This window comes from Ambystoma mexicanum, chromosome 5q (assembly GCF_040938575.1).
Source record: "Ambystoma mexicanum isolate Mex_15411 chromosome 5q, UKY_AmexF1_1, whole genome shotgun sequence".
In the NCBI taxonomy this organism is placed as follows: Eukaryota; Metazoa; Chordata; class Amphibia; order Caudata; family Ambystomatidae; genus Ambystoma; species Ambystoma mexicanum.
Window position 1 is genome coordinate 1,129,414,593 of NC_090933.1, and position 16,435 is coordinate 1,129,431,027.

The window sequence follows — 16,435 nt, forward strand, 5'->3', positions numbered from 1 at the left end:
ATGTAGTGTCAAGGAATGCAGGAAGAGGTGGGATGACCTCCGCTTGAGGGTCCGCAACATCATGGCAAGCAACAGGAGGGAGGCCATAGCCACAGGCGAGGGTTCCCACTCTCCTGCCAAAATGCTCCCCTGGGAGGAGACCGCAAGCAGCTTCATAAATCCAGAGTCCATCGAGGGATTTGGGGAGATGGAGACGGGTGCGGCATCATCACCAGAAGGAGGTGAGTGGCCCTGCAGATCCCTGTAGGGGAAACCATGACGTGGCACAAGTGATGTGGAAGAGAGTCTAGGCAAGGCAATGCATGTCCCAACACCCACATGAACATATCCAAGTCCAGATGGCGGGCCAAACCCTGCCAGACAGAAATGCATGCTGAGTGCCAATCCCATAACCACCACACAGCCAACACACCTGGACCGTGCCCATGTAACACATCACACAAACCCCAAATCAACGGCATGCCACCTGCCATGCAGCGAATGCCAAAATGCCCCCTCAGAATACCCTGTGTGACACACCTGTAAGACATGAATGCATGATTAAATGAATAATGAACAGCACCATTGTATGCTTCTGGCATGTAACACCATCACTGATGCCCTGCATCTCTTCTACCCCCAGGCACTGATGAGGAAGATGCCAGCCAAGACACCACCACGAGGGCATCCACGTCCCACCCAAAGAAAAGGGCTACCGCCACCACAACCTCCGTGGCAGCCAAGCAGCCCACACCCACACCAGTGGAAGGGGAGTCCCTACAAGCACTGGCCACCACTGAGGATGACTTGTAGGACAATGTGGACAAGGAGGGAGTCACGGAAGTGACATGTCCACATAGCCCAAGCCCTGTGTCCACCCCCCTGACCCATATTCAGCCCTCACCCACCTACAGCAGTGCAGATCCCTGCCTCCATGATTCGGACATGAGCCCCTTCCAGGAGGACAGCACCGAAAATGCAGGCCCCGTGAGTGCACCACCCACCACTCCAGCTCCCACCAACACCCTCGAGTCACGTCTGTCGAGGGTGGAGGCCCGACAGGAGTCCATGATGGAGCTCCTGTGGCAGTACATTACGGATGGAGAGGACACCAGGCGGAAAATCGCCACTGACATTGCGGGACCACAGCGGCCATTACAGCAAACACAGCCGCTGTGAATGCGTCAGCTGTGCTGATGAGGGACTGTCTGGGAGCAATGACACAAGTACTTACATCAATCATGTTACACATGCAGCGGCCACGCCTTGCAGCAGGCGTGGAACCTTGCACCGACTCCTCATCAGCCACCACACCTGCTTCCTCAGTCCCCACCAGCCCTGTGCGCCAGACCAGAAGGAGTGCAAGGCACACCGAAATGCTGCCCCAGACAGCAAAAAGTCCCGCAAGTAGTGTGGACGGACAATGGGAGTGGGACACATGGTTGGGGGTAAAGGGGAGCATTTTGTGGAGTTTATTGGGGGTGTTTGAGAGTTTGTTGGGGGTGTTTGGGAGTTTATTGGGTGGGTTTGGGAGTTCACTGGGCGGTTTTGTAGTTTGTTGTGGGGGTTTGTAGTTAACTGGGGGGGGTTTGGGAGCTCACTGAGGATTTGGGGGGGGAGTTGTTACATTGTTGCACCCGTTGAGAGAAAAAACATTCAATGGCTGGACATTGTTCATTTCATGTGTATCCATTTAATGTGTGACGGTGTTCAGTACCCAATTCCTGTGTGCATGTCCACATGGACCCAGTGTGTCACTGACACATGTCTATAATAGTCCCTGTGGTTCAGAAGTATTCGTGAATCAGTGATTGGCATACTGCATGGTCATTCCGTGCATCACGTACTGGCAGGGGTGCTACTTCACCTCCGTTTCCATCCTCATCATCCTCACCCGGTGCATGCATGTCAATGTCAGGTGGCAGTGGTCCATTTCTCCGGACGCACATGTTGTGCAGCATGGCACTGGCCATGGTGATCTTTGCCACCTTCTCAGGCCTATAAAGGAGTCCCCCACCAGACCTGCTTAGGCAGCGGAAACGCACCTTCAACAGGCCAAAGGTCTGCTCAATCACAACACAGGTACGGGTGTGAACACGATTGTACTCCTCTTCATGGCTGTTCTGCGGGTTCCGCACAGGGGTGAGTAGCCACGGCCTCAAGGGATATCCTCCATCACCTGCAAGCAAATACAAATAGGTGTTTGTCACTCTGAGCTGCCACCTTCAGGAAGCACAGTCAAGGCCTCAGCTGTTTGGTGTGGACATGCACATGTCCCTGTACGTATGCAAGAATGTTACCTAGATGCATACTATACTGCTATGAGGTGTCGCAGTCTGGATGGCGTTCAATAGATTATGCAGGGTGAAATAATGCATGCTGAGGTGGATGTACTGTGGTTGTACGACAATGTTTAGCCTCCCATTTATGCTGTGTATTCTACACTGTGCATGGTCACACTAGCCACATTGGCACAGTTGCAATCCTGTTCAGTCATGCATTGCTTGACATACCCATGGTGGCCTGGGTGTGCCTCTTACTTGTTGTCATCGATATGCATACTTAGTAAAAATGTTTGCCAGTGATGTGTCATGTTGGGTTTGGGAGGTTCAGGTCAGGAGTGTCTAGCTCTGCATGCATTCTCCAATCACCGTCAATTGCCACCCAGGTGGAGTATGCACCCCCCCTTTCCCACCCAGGTGGAGTATGCATCCCTACACATCAGTACCCCAAGGCACTGCCATGGGCCAGTTGGGCAACTCACCAAGCAGCCAGGCATGTGGTCCAGCATGTCGCTCATTGTGACGGGGTAGCGTGGAGTTGCGCAGCACCATGGCATCAAGTGTTGATCCGGGAAATCGGGCGCAGCAATGTGTGATGATCTTGCTGGAGTAACATACCATTTGCACATTGATGGAGTGGTATTTCTTGCGAATGCGGTACACCGCTTCTATGGCATCGGGGACTACCAATTCCACATGGGTGCCGTCCAGGGCACCAACACAATTGGGCATGCCTGCCAGTGCATGGAAGCCTACTTTGGTGTCGGCTATCTCCTGGGCAGTCTGTGGTAGGGATATGTGGGTGCTTGCATGCTTCAGGAGGGCATCCAGCACTTGGTTCAGCATTTGTGAAAATAGTGGTTGTTAAATGCCATCCAGCTGCCCCACTGTGTGTTGATAGGTGCCTGTGGCCAGGAAGTGGAGCACAGACACCACCTTTAGTAGCGGGGGGATGGCAGTGCGTATTTCTATGAGGCTGATAATGTCGTTGTGTATCATGTCCACTATGGTGGTGATGGTGTCCCGGTCCAACGGGTACAGGGTGTGGATCTGCTCAGGGTTAGGTTGAATGGCCTGGGTCTGAGGCGAGGGATTGGTGGCTGCCTACGAGGCACTGCTGGCTGCGCTGGTGGTAATTGCTGGCCCTGTCTCACCCTCCTTCTCCTCCTGCGTCTCCTCTGTGCTGCCTGTTGTTGCTGCTGTTGTTGTTGGAGTTGCTGTTGTTGCTGTAGTTGTAGCAGTATAGGCATGTCCTCCAACGCCATGATTGCAACAGCTAGTGGTAGCATTTTGTTGTAGGAAGGGGTGTGGTGTGTGGGTGTACTAATTTTATACTGGCCCAGCCTCTATTGACTCCACCTGTGGTGATTGTGTGCACCTGTGGCAGTTGGCTTGATTGCTGATTGCTTTTTGTGGGTGGTCCGCGATGCCTGTATGGCCGGCATCGTGCAGCCCCTGATTACCGCCTTCGGGATGCCAGTATTTGCATGTCCGCGTGGGTTGTGATGTCCTCCGATTACCGGCATGCTGGTATTTGCTCCCCAAAGGGGCGCGTGTATGCGCCCATGCCAGTATGAGGGGGCACGGTACGGGCAGTGCAGGTATTGGCGGGTTGTTGGGTCGGAATGCCCCGGAAACTGTGGAGTCTCCCCTTTCTAGACAGTCTAGGGAAATGTACCCATTTCCTTGAATGTAAGGAGGTTTTTAATATGCCCCTACCCTCCTCCTGGGATGAAGCTTTGAATGTTGTTCTCCAGTCAAGAGAGTTAGGTGGTCTCTCTACAATCTCATTTTATTTTAGTCCAACTCCCTCATTTTCTCATCAAAGGAGTTTTCATGGTCTGAAGAACTCACCAGATTAGGTCACACTGGTCCTGCCACTTTCCCTTCTGTGTGATAGAGGTGAGCACTCCTCAATCTCAGATAAGGACTGGCCTTCTGAATCAGTTTAGCTGGGCCTGGGTTAGTCTAGGTACCTCATGTTTCCTTGGGCTTTGTAGGTCGAAAGCATGAGGTCAGTCACAGTCGGCACATAGGAAGTTGTGGTTGACAGCCATATGTTTCCTGATGGTGAGGGCATCACCCCTGGATTAGAGAGCCCTTTTTCATACCCTGATTGGTCAATTTCAATTTCATTTGTCAAACTCTCAAACCTGCTTCTCTCTGTCCTTATTTCCTGATGGTGTTCAGAGAGCTGGCTTTTTAACTCTGACACCAGGGCCTGATTGGCCATGAACACCTTACTCTGTGCCATTAATCGATCTTTCAATTCCCTGATTTCATTCCGAATTGGCTCATTTTCATTTTGTGAGGCTTGCATTGTCCATGCATATTCAAATCGGTTTGCTTTTATAAGACCAATCTCTTTCTCTTGCATGTTTCTACACTGCGTTGCTTGTAACAGCTCAGCTTCTACTTGCCTCACATGCTCCATGAGTTCTACATTGTCTTGCCTATTTCCAGTCAGTTTCTGAGAACCTGACTGACTCTTTTCTGAATCCATTTTCAACTGATGCACCACCTGGTTCAAGTGGTCTTTTTCCTTCACCAGTTGCATTTTCTGTTGTTTTAAAGTATGTACCTGCTGATACATCTGATCAAAGTCATTTTGGGAATCAACCCCTTTTATAATAAACTGATGCTTTTCATCGAACAGCCCTCTATTATGAATAGTCTGAGCATTTACGTTATGTTGCAGTGTGCTCACATTATCCACACACTATTTATGTGCATCTTGCAGTGCAGAAAACTGTTTTATGCACTGCACTTTCTTGCTGCTGTGTTTTAACTAATTTTTGAGTTGTTCCATGAGGCTTTCTTGTTTTAACTCGAATATATGGCTCTGCTGTACTTAATCATCTAACTGTTTAAGTTCTTTCTGCATCTCATTTGGAATCTCAGTCCGACTCCGCACTGTGAGGTTGGCATCATGGAAGGAAACACAGACAACAGATTCAATAACAAATATACCTTTATTAACTAAAATGTCAGGATGGTATAAGGTCTAACTTGCCCTATGCTAAGGTGGGATTTCCCTACCTGAAGAAAGTAAGGATAGTCTGGGTCAGTAAATTCAACTGAAAGGTCTGTCTGTGTCCAAAACCTATGCTTGCCCTATCAACTAAGACAAAACATTGTGCAGAGATGTCAACCATAAATGAAATAGTGTTCCAAAAGTGAGGTTCTGAGATATTTCCAGCTCATGCTTATTCTTCAGCTTCTCCTCCTCAAATGTCAACAAGTTTACCACAGTGTTCAGGTTAACTTCTCTTAAGGTTTAAAGAAATATTGTTCCACACCTTTTTAAATGTCAGGATGCCCTTCTCCAAGTTCAATACAGTTCCAGGGCAGCAAGTCTCAGGGTTCCCTTCCCCAAGTTCAAAATCAAAAGACGTCACAAAATAAATTAAGTATCTTGAAGCTTTGTTTGTAAGCTAAGCTCCAACAATTCTTCTCAGCTCAGGGTTTCTTTCCCCAAGCATTATATGCATCAATAGTAGTTTTCCTTTTGATACAGTAGTAGGTTTCCTTGTCAGCATATATGGATTTGCAGGTATTGGCTCAGTTGTCGGACCACACGATCCACCCACTACAGGTGCCACAACCATGAACCTTCAGTTCTCCTTTTAGTGGTTTGATGTTCAGCAAACAAATGATTTCTCAAAGATAGCTTCAAAACCAAACAGTTTCTCAGTCTTGACTTGACTTCAACTCTGCAGTTAGAGTCTTTCATACGATTTAGTTTCCTAATTTCTTTCAGTACAGAATTAAACATTGGCAGGTTTGCTATTTCATTCAATACGTTGTTCAAGATTAGCAGATTTGTTCTGTCATTCAGTTTGGTATTCAATATTAGCAATTTTGGTCTTTTCATTCAGTTCAGTATTGAATATTAGCAGATGTACTACTTTCATTCAATTTGGTATTCAACATAAGCAGGTTTACTGTTTTCCTTCAGTTCGATATTCAATATAAACAGGATTGCTGTTTTCCTTCAGTTTGATATTCAATGTGAGCAGGTTTACTGCTTTCCACACCACTTACCTTTCATTCATTCATTTAAGTTCATAGTTTCATTCGTAATTGAAGTATCTACTTTCTCTGCGCTGTTTACAACCTTTGCAGCCCGCCCAGAGTGCCCCGGTCTCTGGCTATCATTCCCAGCACTCACCAGTTGTAGGCATCTTCCATCTGATGTCCTTGCTGCTTTCTTTCTTCCCTCTGGATTCCACAATCTCAGCTCACGTGAAGACAGGAGTTTGATCGGTGTAGGCGGTTTCAACGACCTCTGTGAGGCAGGGCACAATATACTTGGCGTTCGTGCCTTGCCACAGCTCCTTTTTCTCCAACTTCAAATGGGAGACTTTTCTCTGCACAAGGGAGGTTTCCCTTGGTTTGGGAATGTGGGCCGGCATCCTGTCTTGTTCTCGGGTGCCACCACGGTTGCCTCTGGATTCCCTGGGCATAATGCTGATCTTGGTCCAAGTTCCCCACGTCTCTCTCTCTCACACACCTTCATTGCTTTGCCTTTTACACACCTGTGGTCCTTCAATGGGCTGCAGGTGTTTTCCATCATTCAATTCTGCCTAGCTCTGTTTAAGAAGCCATACCTGACCATCATACTTTGCATGCATCTTCTTTGTTCGAGTACCTAAGTGGTGAGAGTGTGTGGTGTTCATTACTCTCAGTTGCTTCATCCTTGTCTCTATACTAGAGTGGGAAGAGTATGTGGTATTCATTACTTTCAGTTGTCTCTTACTCATCTCGGTACTGTCAGGTGTCCCAAGAGGGGAAATAATGGGAGCTGACCTACAGTAACCTATAAAGGTCGGGATAGGGTTAGGTTGGTTGTCACTAGGATAAGGGGGATACCATGTCTCGTCTAAAGGTACCTCACTCCAAATCCCCAAGGACCCTCCTCCCAGGTTTTCCTCCCTCGCTTGTCCACCCCCTGGTTCAGGATCCAAAGGCGATGGCCTTTCCCTGGCCACCTGCGCAGAGGATCCAAGGGGAGCAGGGGTGAGAATACCCTCAGGTTTCTCACAGCGCACAGGCCTCACTGTTCTGCTCTCGCTCATCCACTAACTGCAAGTGGAAGTATAGATAATCTGTGAGCTGATCCATTTGACTCAGTTCTTCTTGAACAGTTCGGGTCATATAAAATACCACTAACACTTTGTGACATATCCCACCTTCACACCAAATGTCAGTTCCTTCTAACGTAACATCTTGCATCATTTTAGCTTGCCAGCTCCCTTCATTCACCTCTGTCCAGCCACCACGAATGAACAGCTTAGCACAGAAATGTATCCTGGCATCATCTAATTCAATTGCATTCCTGTTTAAAATGGCCTTTTTGCAATTTTAGTCCTTTGTGCTGGGGCAAAAATTAGCCTGTTCCCGCTTAAATTCCACTCACAGTGCCAAATCAAAATCAATGCTTACTCAATCTCAATTCCTCACCTATACACCTCCCTGAAACCCAGGGGTCCAGTCCCTGCAGCACTTTAACAAAGCAAAAATGACTTTCCCTCCACCTTAATGCAATGACATCCAAATGAATAGTCTGTCACAATGCACTTGTCATGAGTCAAAAATAGGCAGCCATATCCTAGACGAGCCTCCAATTTGTAACAGTTTATTGAGAGGCCACCCTGAACACAGGAGGATCCTTCCCTCCCCAATCAAGGGTTCACCATACAAACTGTTTAACGTCAGTTCTTTGTTCAGCCCTATTTATGATTCATCTCATGCCCCTTGGATCCCTCCCCCTTGTCCCACCAGTGAGCCAAGAACCAAGCCTGTGTACAGAAAATATATTTATTTTTATTTGAATCCCAAGTAATGGAGATCACACTAAAACTGCACACGCCCCTTCTTTGTGGCACACAATTCAACTTCTTTTTACATAAATAAATCACACAAGTTGATTGGGAAAAACAGAAATCACTATACTTTACTTTATCCCGAATTTCAATTGTAGAAGTAATCAACACTAGTCTGAACTGGAGGTTCCGTCCAGCCCTTTAAGATGAGCTAGCAATAGCCTTGTGATGAATGGGGATGCAGAAGTTACTCAAACATCAATATTCAAAACGACTCAGGTAGTTGGCAAAAGGGTAATTGTTTTAATATCAATTATCCAAAACAGGGAGTACAACAGACATCAACAGACGTCTCAGTGCATAGGTCCTCAATGCATCTTAAAAAAAAGCATTCTTTTATAGCACAAAATTGTCATTGATGATGTCAACCTACGTATTACTAACGTCATCCTAAGTGGCAAACTACATAAACCTAGTGAAAAAAGTAATTAGGTCTAAGGGAACATCTAAGTATATGTTCTATACTAGTCTAAGACAGTGAGTGAAAGTGATAGATTTCTTAACATATGGTGGGGCAACTAAGCCCTCCCTTAAAACATGTCTCTATGAACGTCATTAAATACACAACGTCCTATTGGTTGCACAAACTATAGGGCCCATAATCACACGGCCCCCTACCGCTGGTTGGCACGCTAACCTCCGTCAGTACTTTTCCACCTACGTTAGCAGCATGCAGACTGGACTTCCAGGTGCTGGTGAGCTAGTCTTCAACCACAGCTTCCCACTATTTAGCATATATTCTATCATCACCTCAGTGGACTGCTATCAATTAGGACTTTTAACTTTTCCTTGGGAGTGTTCTTTGCTCTTGAGAATTCAGGAGAGTGAAGGCACGCTCTGCCTTCATGCGTAGGTGTGGTTGTCATGTTCGTCCAACTTCATCCTTCTACGTGACGGAAGACCACAAAATCGAGCTCTAGTGTATTTAAAATACTATTTTCTAATAGACCTCTGGCGTCTTCCTTGTTTTTGTCCATGCCTCCTGAACAGGAGTTTCGTTCTTTCACACGATTTGTATCCAATGTCTGCTCACCCCAGCCTGATACGGCCTTGGCTTCTTGGCTTATCCAGTCTCGCCTTTTCACTCTTGTTAATTCAATTGCTTTCTAATTGCGACACACTGGAAAAGAGGCCTTCCTTCTTTAGCCCAGCTCTGCTATAATAGGTAGTGGAAGCATCCATTCTTTACTCGCTCCTATATATATAAATTGCTGCATGCCGCAATCTATTCACTGTAAAGCTAGCCTAAAGAATACTTCGTATGCTTGCATTTCTTTGCATATGTACATGTGTAAAATGACTCTTCCTCATTTCTGTAGCATAAGCTTCTTCTTCTTGGTCCCAAGTTGTCACTTATCTTTGATACTTTCTGGATGCCTTGTAGAATATCTGCATTCACTTGTCTCTGCATCTCTTCTATGTGTGTCAGTCTTGCTTCATGTGTAATGTCACCATTCTTCTCTTCCATTCAGCTGTCCTGTTTCTTCTGGGATTTTATTCAAATGGCCATCATACTGTCTCGTATGCAGGTATGGTTTTCTCAATGGGAACCTTGCTTCCAGGATTCTCCTTGGTATCTGTATTTGCATTGGTTTTGCTTGTGTCTCACACTCTGGTTCCCAAGACATAGGCAATATGTGTAAGTTGGTTGAGCTGGGGGTACTTGGCTCCTTCTCTACACTCCCCCCTCTGGGTGATTCATCGACCACTCTCCCATCATACTTCATATCTAGACATCTTCGTCTGAAGAAATGCTTCTTTGGGATCCATATCTTTATGACTCCCTTCAGTCATGGGACTGCAATAGATCCAGCTTCCCACATACTTCTTACAGTTCTTTGGATACAGGAATTGTGTTCCCTCAGGTGCATGGATGCTGTCCTTCACAAAGTCTCTGATTTTTTCATCTGTAAGGTCTCTGGCCTTCCATCCTGATTCTACATCGATCATGATTTTCATCCCTATGGCTTTCTTTGCTGTCTTCTTGCATTGTGTGATTATTATCTTGATCACACAAAATCCAAGCAACACGAGCAGGGCTCCAAGGAACACATGTCTACCATCCATTGTGGAACCCAAGAAAAGATCGATCCACACCAACTAGTAAAGATCGATCCACACCAACTATCATCAGCAATATCTTCTACTTCGTCTATCATCTGGACGTGTAGCTTGGTCAGCCTCTCTATGGCCTGTGTCAAGGTGCCATTCTCGTCATCATGAGAAGGGATGAACGTGCAACATGATTCTCCGATTTTTGCACAAACACCTCCATCCATAGCTGCAATCATGTTCAGGATGTACCTATTCTGAAGAGTCATCAGTCATGTGGCTCTCATCTCTTCTCTGATAGCATTGAATCCCTTTATGGTTAAGTTGATTATCTGCAGCAATTCCCATCTGGTAATTTGCAGCCATTTGGTATTTGCTCCAACCTAGAATCTCTGCATGAAGATCATCGTGACTATCGACTTAGTCTGGCTCAATAGTTTGTGTTCATATGGGATGGAGTCAAAGGCTTCTATTGACTTGGCTGAGAAATACCTATCTCTCTTCATTCTGCTTATCAGCTCCACAGATCTCTTCTTCCTCAGGTGAGCATCTGCTTTCGGGAAACTGTGTTAAGTCACTTTTAGGAATCACCAATGCTGGAACATGAACATTCACCAGTGAGCATCGTCCTCCCCAATCTTTAGGTAACTTCATGTATGCTCTGGATCCACAAACCCAATAATGATCCATTATTGCTGCTGTCCCCGTGTTCATTCCTAGTGCCTCAAAGATTCGACCACAGTTCTGGTTCTCTCCGACTTTTCTTGTGCCATTGTTTCTGAAGCACAGTTTTGCACTCTGCAAAGGCACTATCTGCAAAGGTCCTCCTCTATCTTCGACCCATGTCTGTAGCTTAGCAAGTTTCGACCATAGAGGCTTGCACAGCATTTGTGCATTTTCAGTAGTTGGCTGGTAGTGACCCATTATTACCCAGTCTCTGCAGATCACCACATCTTCTTCCCAACCATCTGGTGATAATACTGATCCCCAAATCTGCATCTGGCCTCTGTTTTTCCATCCACAAATGTCTTCTGCAGATTTTCCTGGACTTTCCAGTCTTTTGTTTACTTCCCATCTGATTCCAGTTCCTTTCACTCCAGGCTTTTTGTATCTGATCACATGATTCTTAATATGATCTCTTAGCCTTGTCTTTGTATCATGGACATAGTCGTCTTCATCTGGATCTGTCCATTCAGTTGCTCATTTGAGATAGGCTGTTCGAACCCATGAATTGGCCTCTTGTGCAGCAGAATGCTAGGTGTGATATGCAGTGTGCAGGCAGGACATCTCTTTCAATAGCTATGAAGATTTTAGACTTCCCCAGGCTATAAGACAGGAGTGCACATACAAAGCATTCCTCCTTTGAGGTCCTCCTTCCCACTTCCTTCATATACTAATACCATATGTTATTCCCCAAATGTGCAGTGCTATCCAGGTAATCATTCAACTCATGATCATCCTCCGTGCTACTTATCTTTGGTCTCATTCTTTTCTTATATGATTCTATAATGAACTCATGCAATATATCAGCATAGTTCCTCCTCACTGGACCAATCATAGAAACATTTGTCTGTGTACTGGGTGCTTTTACATGTGCTACTTGTATAGGTTTACTCAACAAGGATCTTTCCCTTTGCATCTCCTTTCGAGCCTGTTTCTCTATAACACTTTTTTCTAATGAAAGACATCTAGTGACATTTGTTTTAGGACCAGGCAATTTTATAATGCCTACTGGAATAGGGATGATTACATAGGGTTTTGCTTGTTTAGTAGCCACATCAGTACCCTCTGTCTGTATTGGAGGATACACAGGAATCTTTGCACCATTTGCATCTAAATAATAAGCTGTGCGTACGGTAAGTGAAAGCAATACCACTAAGAACAGAATGCAGGTGTAAATGACATATAAGTATGTCCATTTACAACAATAACTTCTTGCACATAGTAGATGTCTCTCGTGATCTGTCATTGTGATGTTGCTATTGATGCTGCCCATTCTTACTCTTTTTTTAAGGAAGGAAAAATAAACTTTAATCGGTCAACATCATGCTGCTGAGTCGGCTCCATAAGTTCCTCGATCAGTTGGCTGCTACTGGACGATAAACAGAAGTTCCCAGTGAAGATGATGAATCGTCCTTTCACCAGATGACATGAAGATTCTCCTTCAGCATGAAACCAAGTACTTTAACCAGTAGATTTTCTGATCTTCTCCTTCAAAAATGTCATTCAGTTCTCAGTGTTCTCTCAGAGTAAAGGTTCACCTGTGTTATAATGTCTCTCAATATTTCATTAAGTGCTGCATTATTTCTCAGATCTCTCAGGAACGTTCGAACATCAGTTTGTCTCCCAACGAGATGCAGGCATTCCTCAATCAGATAGTAGAACACTAAACTGACCAGTCTATGCGCATTATCAGCCGATAGGAGCATTTGTTTTCCCCACTGTACTCAGGAAGTTGAAGAACTTGCTCTATTATGGCTGCGAGCAATCTCCTCATGATCGGACCAGACTTAGAATCTTGCAGGAGCAGATGAATGCTAATAGTTCTTCCCACAAGTGCAGGGTATGCACGCAGAATAAACAGAAAAACTGTAAGAAAGATCTGTGAAACGTTGTCATTGGGCACCACCATAGGCACCTCCGAAAAGAAATTCAATCAGAAAGGAATCGGGCACTGCTCCCTCTTCCAGTCGTTGAAAAGGAACTCCCAATCTGGAATGCTCTCCTTTTTGATCAAGACTTAAATGTGTCTCAGTCCAATGTCAACATGCTCCTGTGGCTCAAGAACAAATAGCTGCCCTTAACTCCTTTTTTAGTGACTGAAACAAGTGTCCCGAAATAAGCCACATTCCAATATACTCCTTATCTGTTTGTTCAACAGCTTCTGCGTCCTTCTTACTCGTCATAGACCTAGTCTGCACGTGCTGTGGTTCTTCCCCGATGCTTGCTTCCGATGGGGGTCGGGGTCAAGGGTGTTCTCCAGCGTAAAATTTCACGTCTCCAAGGAAGATCCAAGCAGGTCTGCCTTGCACCTTGACTGCAGACGGTGTTACGTCCTCCACTACGAAGGGGCAGTTGAAACACGGCTCATGCCACATCCTAGTGAAATTGCGGATTAGGATCGAATCACCGGGAAAAAGTTTGGGAAGACATAGTTCTTTAACGCCAGTTGTTGTAGCATCCCCTTCTGTGTTTCGTGCCCCACACCCCTTCTGCTTCAGCTTGAGCTGATCTGAAATGACACAGATACTTGTAGTCATGCATGTAAGATAATCACGTAACTCCTTTTCTAACAATTCTGCTGTTGTCTGGGCATCACTTCTAGTTCTAGATGGAGGTGTGAGAGGTGTCCTCATTCGCCTCCCTGTCACTATTTTATCGGGGGTAAAATGGTGGTCTATCAACGCATACAATGCCAGTGGTAGGCAATGCAACCATCCTTTCTTCAAGGTAAGCTTCTATTGGCTATTCTTTCTGTAAGTAAGCCATTGAGTCTCTCACAGATCCTGTTCACTTGCAGGTGATAAGGCGATGAAAATGTGTGCTTTATACTAAGCAACAAGCTTATCTGTTCAAAGACTTCATTAACAAAATGAGTGCCATTATCTGATCTTAATACTTCACATATTCCACATCTAGGAAACACTTCTCGTACTAAATATTTTGCTTCACAGTTGGAGTCTGGTTGTGTACACGGTCCAGCCTCAATCCACCTCGAGAAAGGACATACCACTACAATCATATATCTGTATCCATTGCATACTTGCAGCATGTCAAAATAGTCAATGTGCAAATGCAGAAAGGGACCATTAGGTCTCGGAATAACTGCCCTAACTGCGCAATGTGTGTCCAGCCGTAAACTTTTGACATATGATACAATTTACTACATAAAATACAACGTGTTCTACCAAATTTTGAACAAACCATTCCTCTGCAATTGTTGTGGTGAGGCTCTCTCTAATGACGTGCGCAGGGTAGTTCAGCTGTTTTAATGCCACCCGTAATAAGGCTACAGGCATCGCCGGTTTACCAGTGCTGTCTTGTAGCTACAATGCTTCGGAGGGGCTTAAAGAACACCCTCTCTGTGTCCACAGGTCTTTCTCATTCTGAGGCGCTTCCCCTTGGATCTCTACGAGTTGAGTCCTAGACAGATCATTATAACAACCAGGCACACTCATCATCACTACCATGCTTTCATTCACATCAGGCGTGTCAATGACATAATAATTTCTAAACATGCAACTCGTTTTGCTTCTTTGTCTGCCTTTCTTATTTCCGCGCGAGATAAAGTCTGCTCTTTTCGTATTGTGCTGAGCTTTTAACCACTGCGATGGCTACTGGGAGTTGTAGTGCTCTAATGAGTCTGTCCAATAAGGCTGCGTGTTGCACTGGAGTGCCGTGTGCTCAGAGGTAGCCCCTCCTTTTCCAATGTGCTAGCCTTGCGTGTACTGTCGACGTCACATAGGCGGAGTCACTGTACACCGTTACTTCCTGGTCTGCGTGTCTCTCGAGCGCGATAATCAGCGCCACTAATTCTGCAGCCTGTGCCAAAACGTGAGACGGTAGTCGTGCACTAATCAAAACTTCAAACTCTCCATTGGCCGTGTGCTTAACCACAGCGGCACCTGTATATCTTTGTCCATCATTTTGATTGATTCTAGAAGAACCATCAATAAAGAGAATCTGCCCAGCAGCCAACGCATTTTCCTTCACCCTTGGGATTTCGAGCAATCATGTGCATGCTTGTACTCTGCCAGTGGTTCTGCTACAAACATGGCAGGGTTCACTATTCTGCATCTGACTATTTTAATCATCGGATTTGATATGACCACCTCATAGGCAGAAGCCGTTTGAGATGTCAGTGTGCCTTTATGTTTTTATAAAATGGCAAACAAAGCATGTTCAACAAATAACATCATTGGACAGCCCATTACTATGCTGGCAGCCTTCTCAATAGCAAACGCGGCGGCTTCCAAAGATTGTTGCCAAGGAAAATTACCCCTCATTACTGGGTCTAGACTCCCACTGTAATATGCAAGGGGCTTGTACCCCAACGTGGTTCTCTGAGTGAGTACAGCTGTCATAAAAGTGCCGTTCATGTGCGAAAACAAAAAGAATTCCTCAGCATAATTGGGAATCCCTAAAACTGGAGCAGTGCGTATTACCTTTTTCAACTCATCAAACCCTTCTTCCATTTGCTCAGTCCAAACAATTTTTTCCTGATTTGCCTGTGCTTTCTTCCACGCTTGCAACAAGGGTCTTATATATGAACTGTAATCAAAGACCCATGCTCTAACATAGTTATACAGTCCCAAAAATCTTTGCATGTGCTTTTTCTTGTGTGGCTTTGCTGTTTTCAAAATAGCCTCAGCCCTCTCAGGAGTAACTTTCTTTCCTTCATGCGAAACTTTCTGGCCGATGTACAGCCCTTCTTCTTGACAGTACTGTAATTTCTCCTTGTATACTTTATATCCTTTCTCTGCAAGAATAATTATAAGATTAACTGAATCGCGTCTGCACTCTTCCTCTGAGGTGCTGCAGACCAATATGTCATCCACGTACTGCAACACAACACTTTCTAAATAAATATTGCTTAAGTCCATCTGCAGGACTCTATTGAAAATCTATGGGGACTCACAGTACCCCTGGGGCAGGCGAGTACTTTTCAGACGAGTTTGTCTGAACGTAAAGGACATCAGATCTTGCGAGTTTTTATGCAATGGGATTGAGAAAAACGCATTTTTCAAGTCAATCACAGTGAAATATCGTGCTTTAACAGGGATATTACATAAGATTGTCGCAGGATTAGGAACTAGATGGAACTCGGCCTCTACAATCTGGTTAATTGTACATAAATCTTGAATTAAACACCACAACCCCCCTTTCCCCTTTTTCACAGGATAAATTGCGGTATTAGACAGTGAATCTGATGTCATCAAGATACCCTGCTCCATCATGGCAGATATCATCTTAAAAATACCTTAATCTGCCTCTTGAGACATGGGATATTGTCGTGCTCGAGGTAAAATTGCTAATGGTTTCACTTTAATCTTTACTTCTCCAACCCCCTTCAATAGGCCTACATCATAGGGGCCTGTTGTCCATAATGAAACTGGCACTTTTTTTGCCATGTCGAAAGTGGAGGTCCTACAGCGAAGGGGCGAGTAAAAGGGCCTGTCTGTGCCTGTCCATGGCAGGCTGTCAGAGCCGACCCGACCAACTTCACAAGCTGGGTGA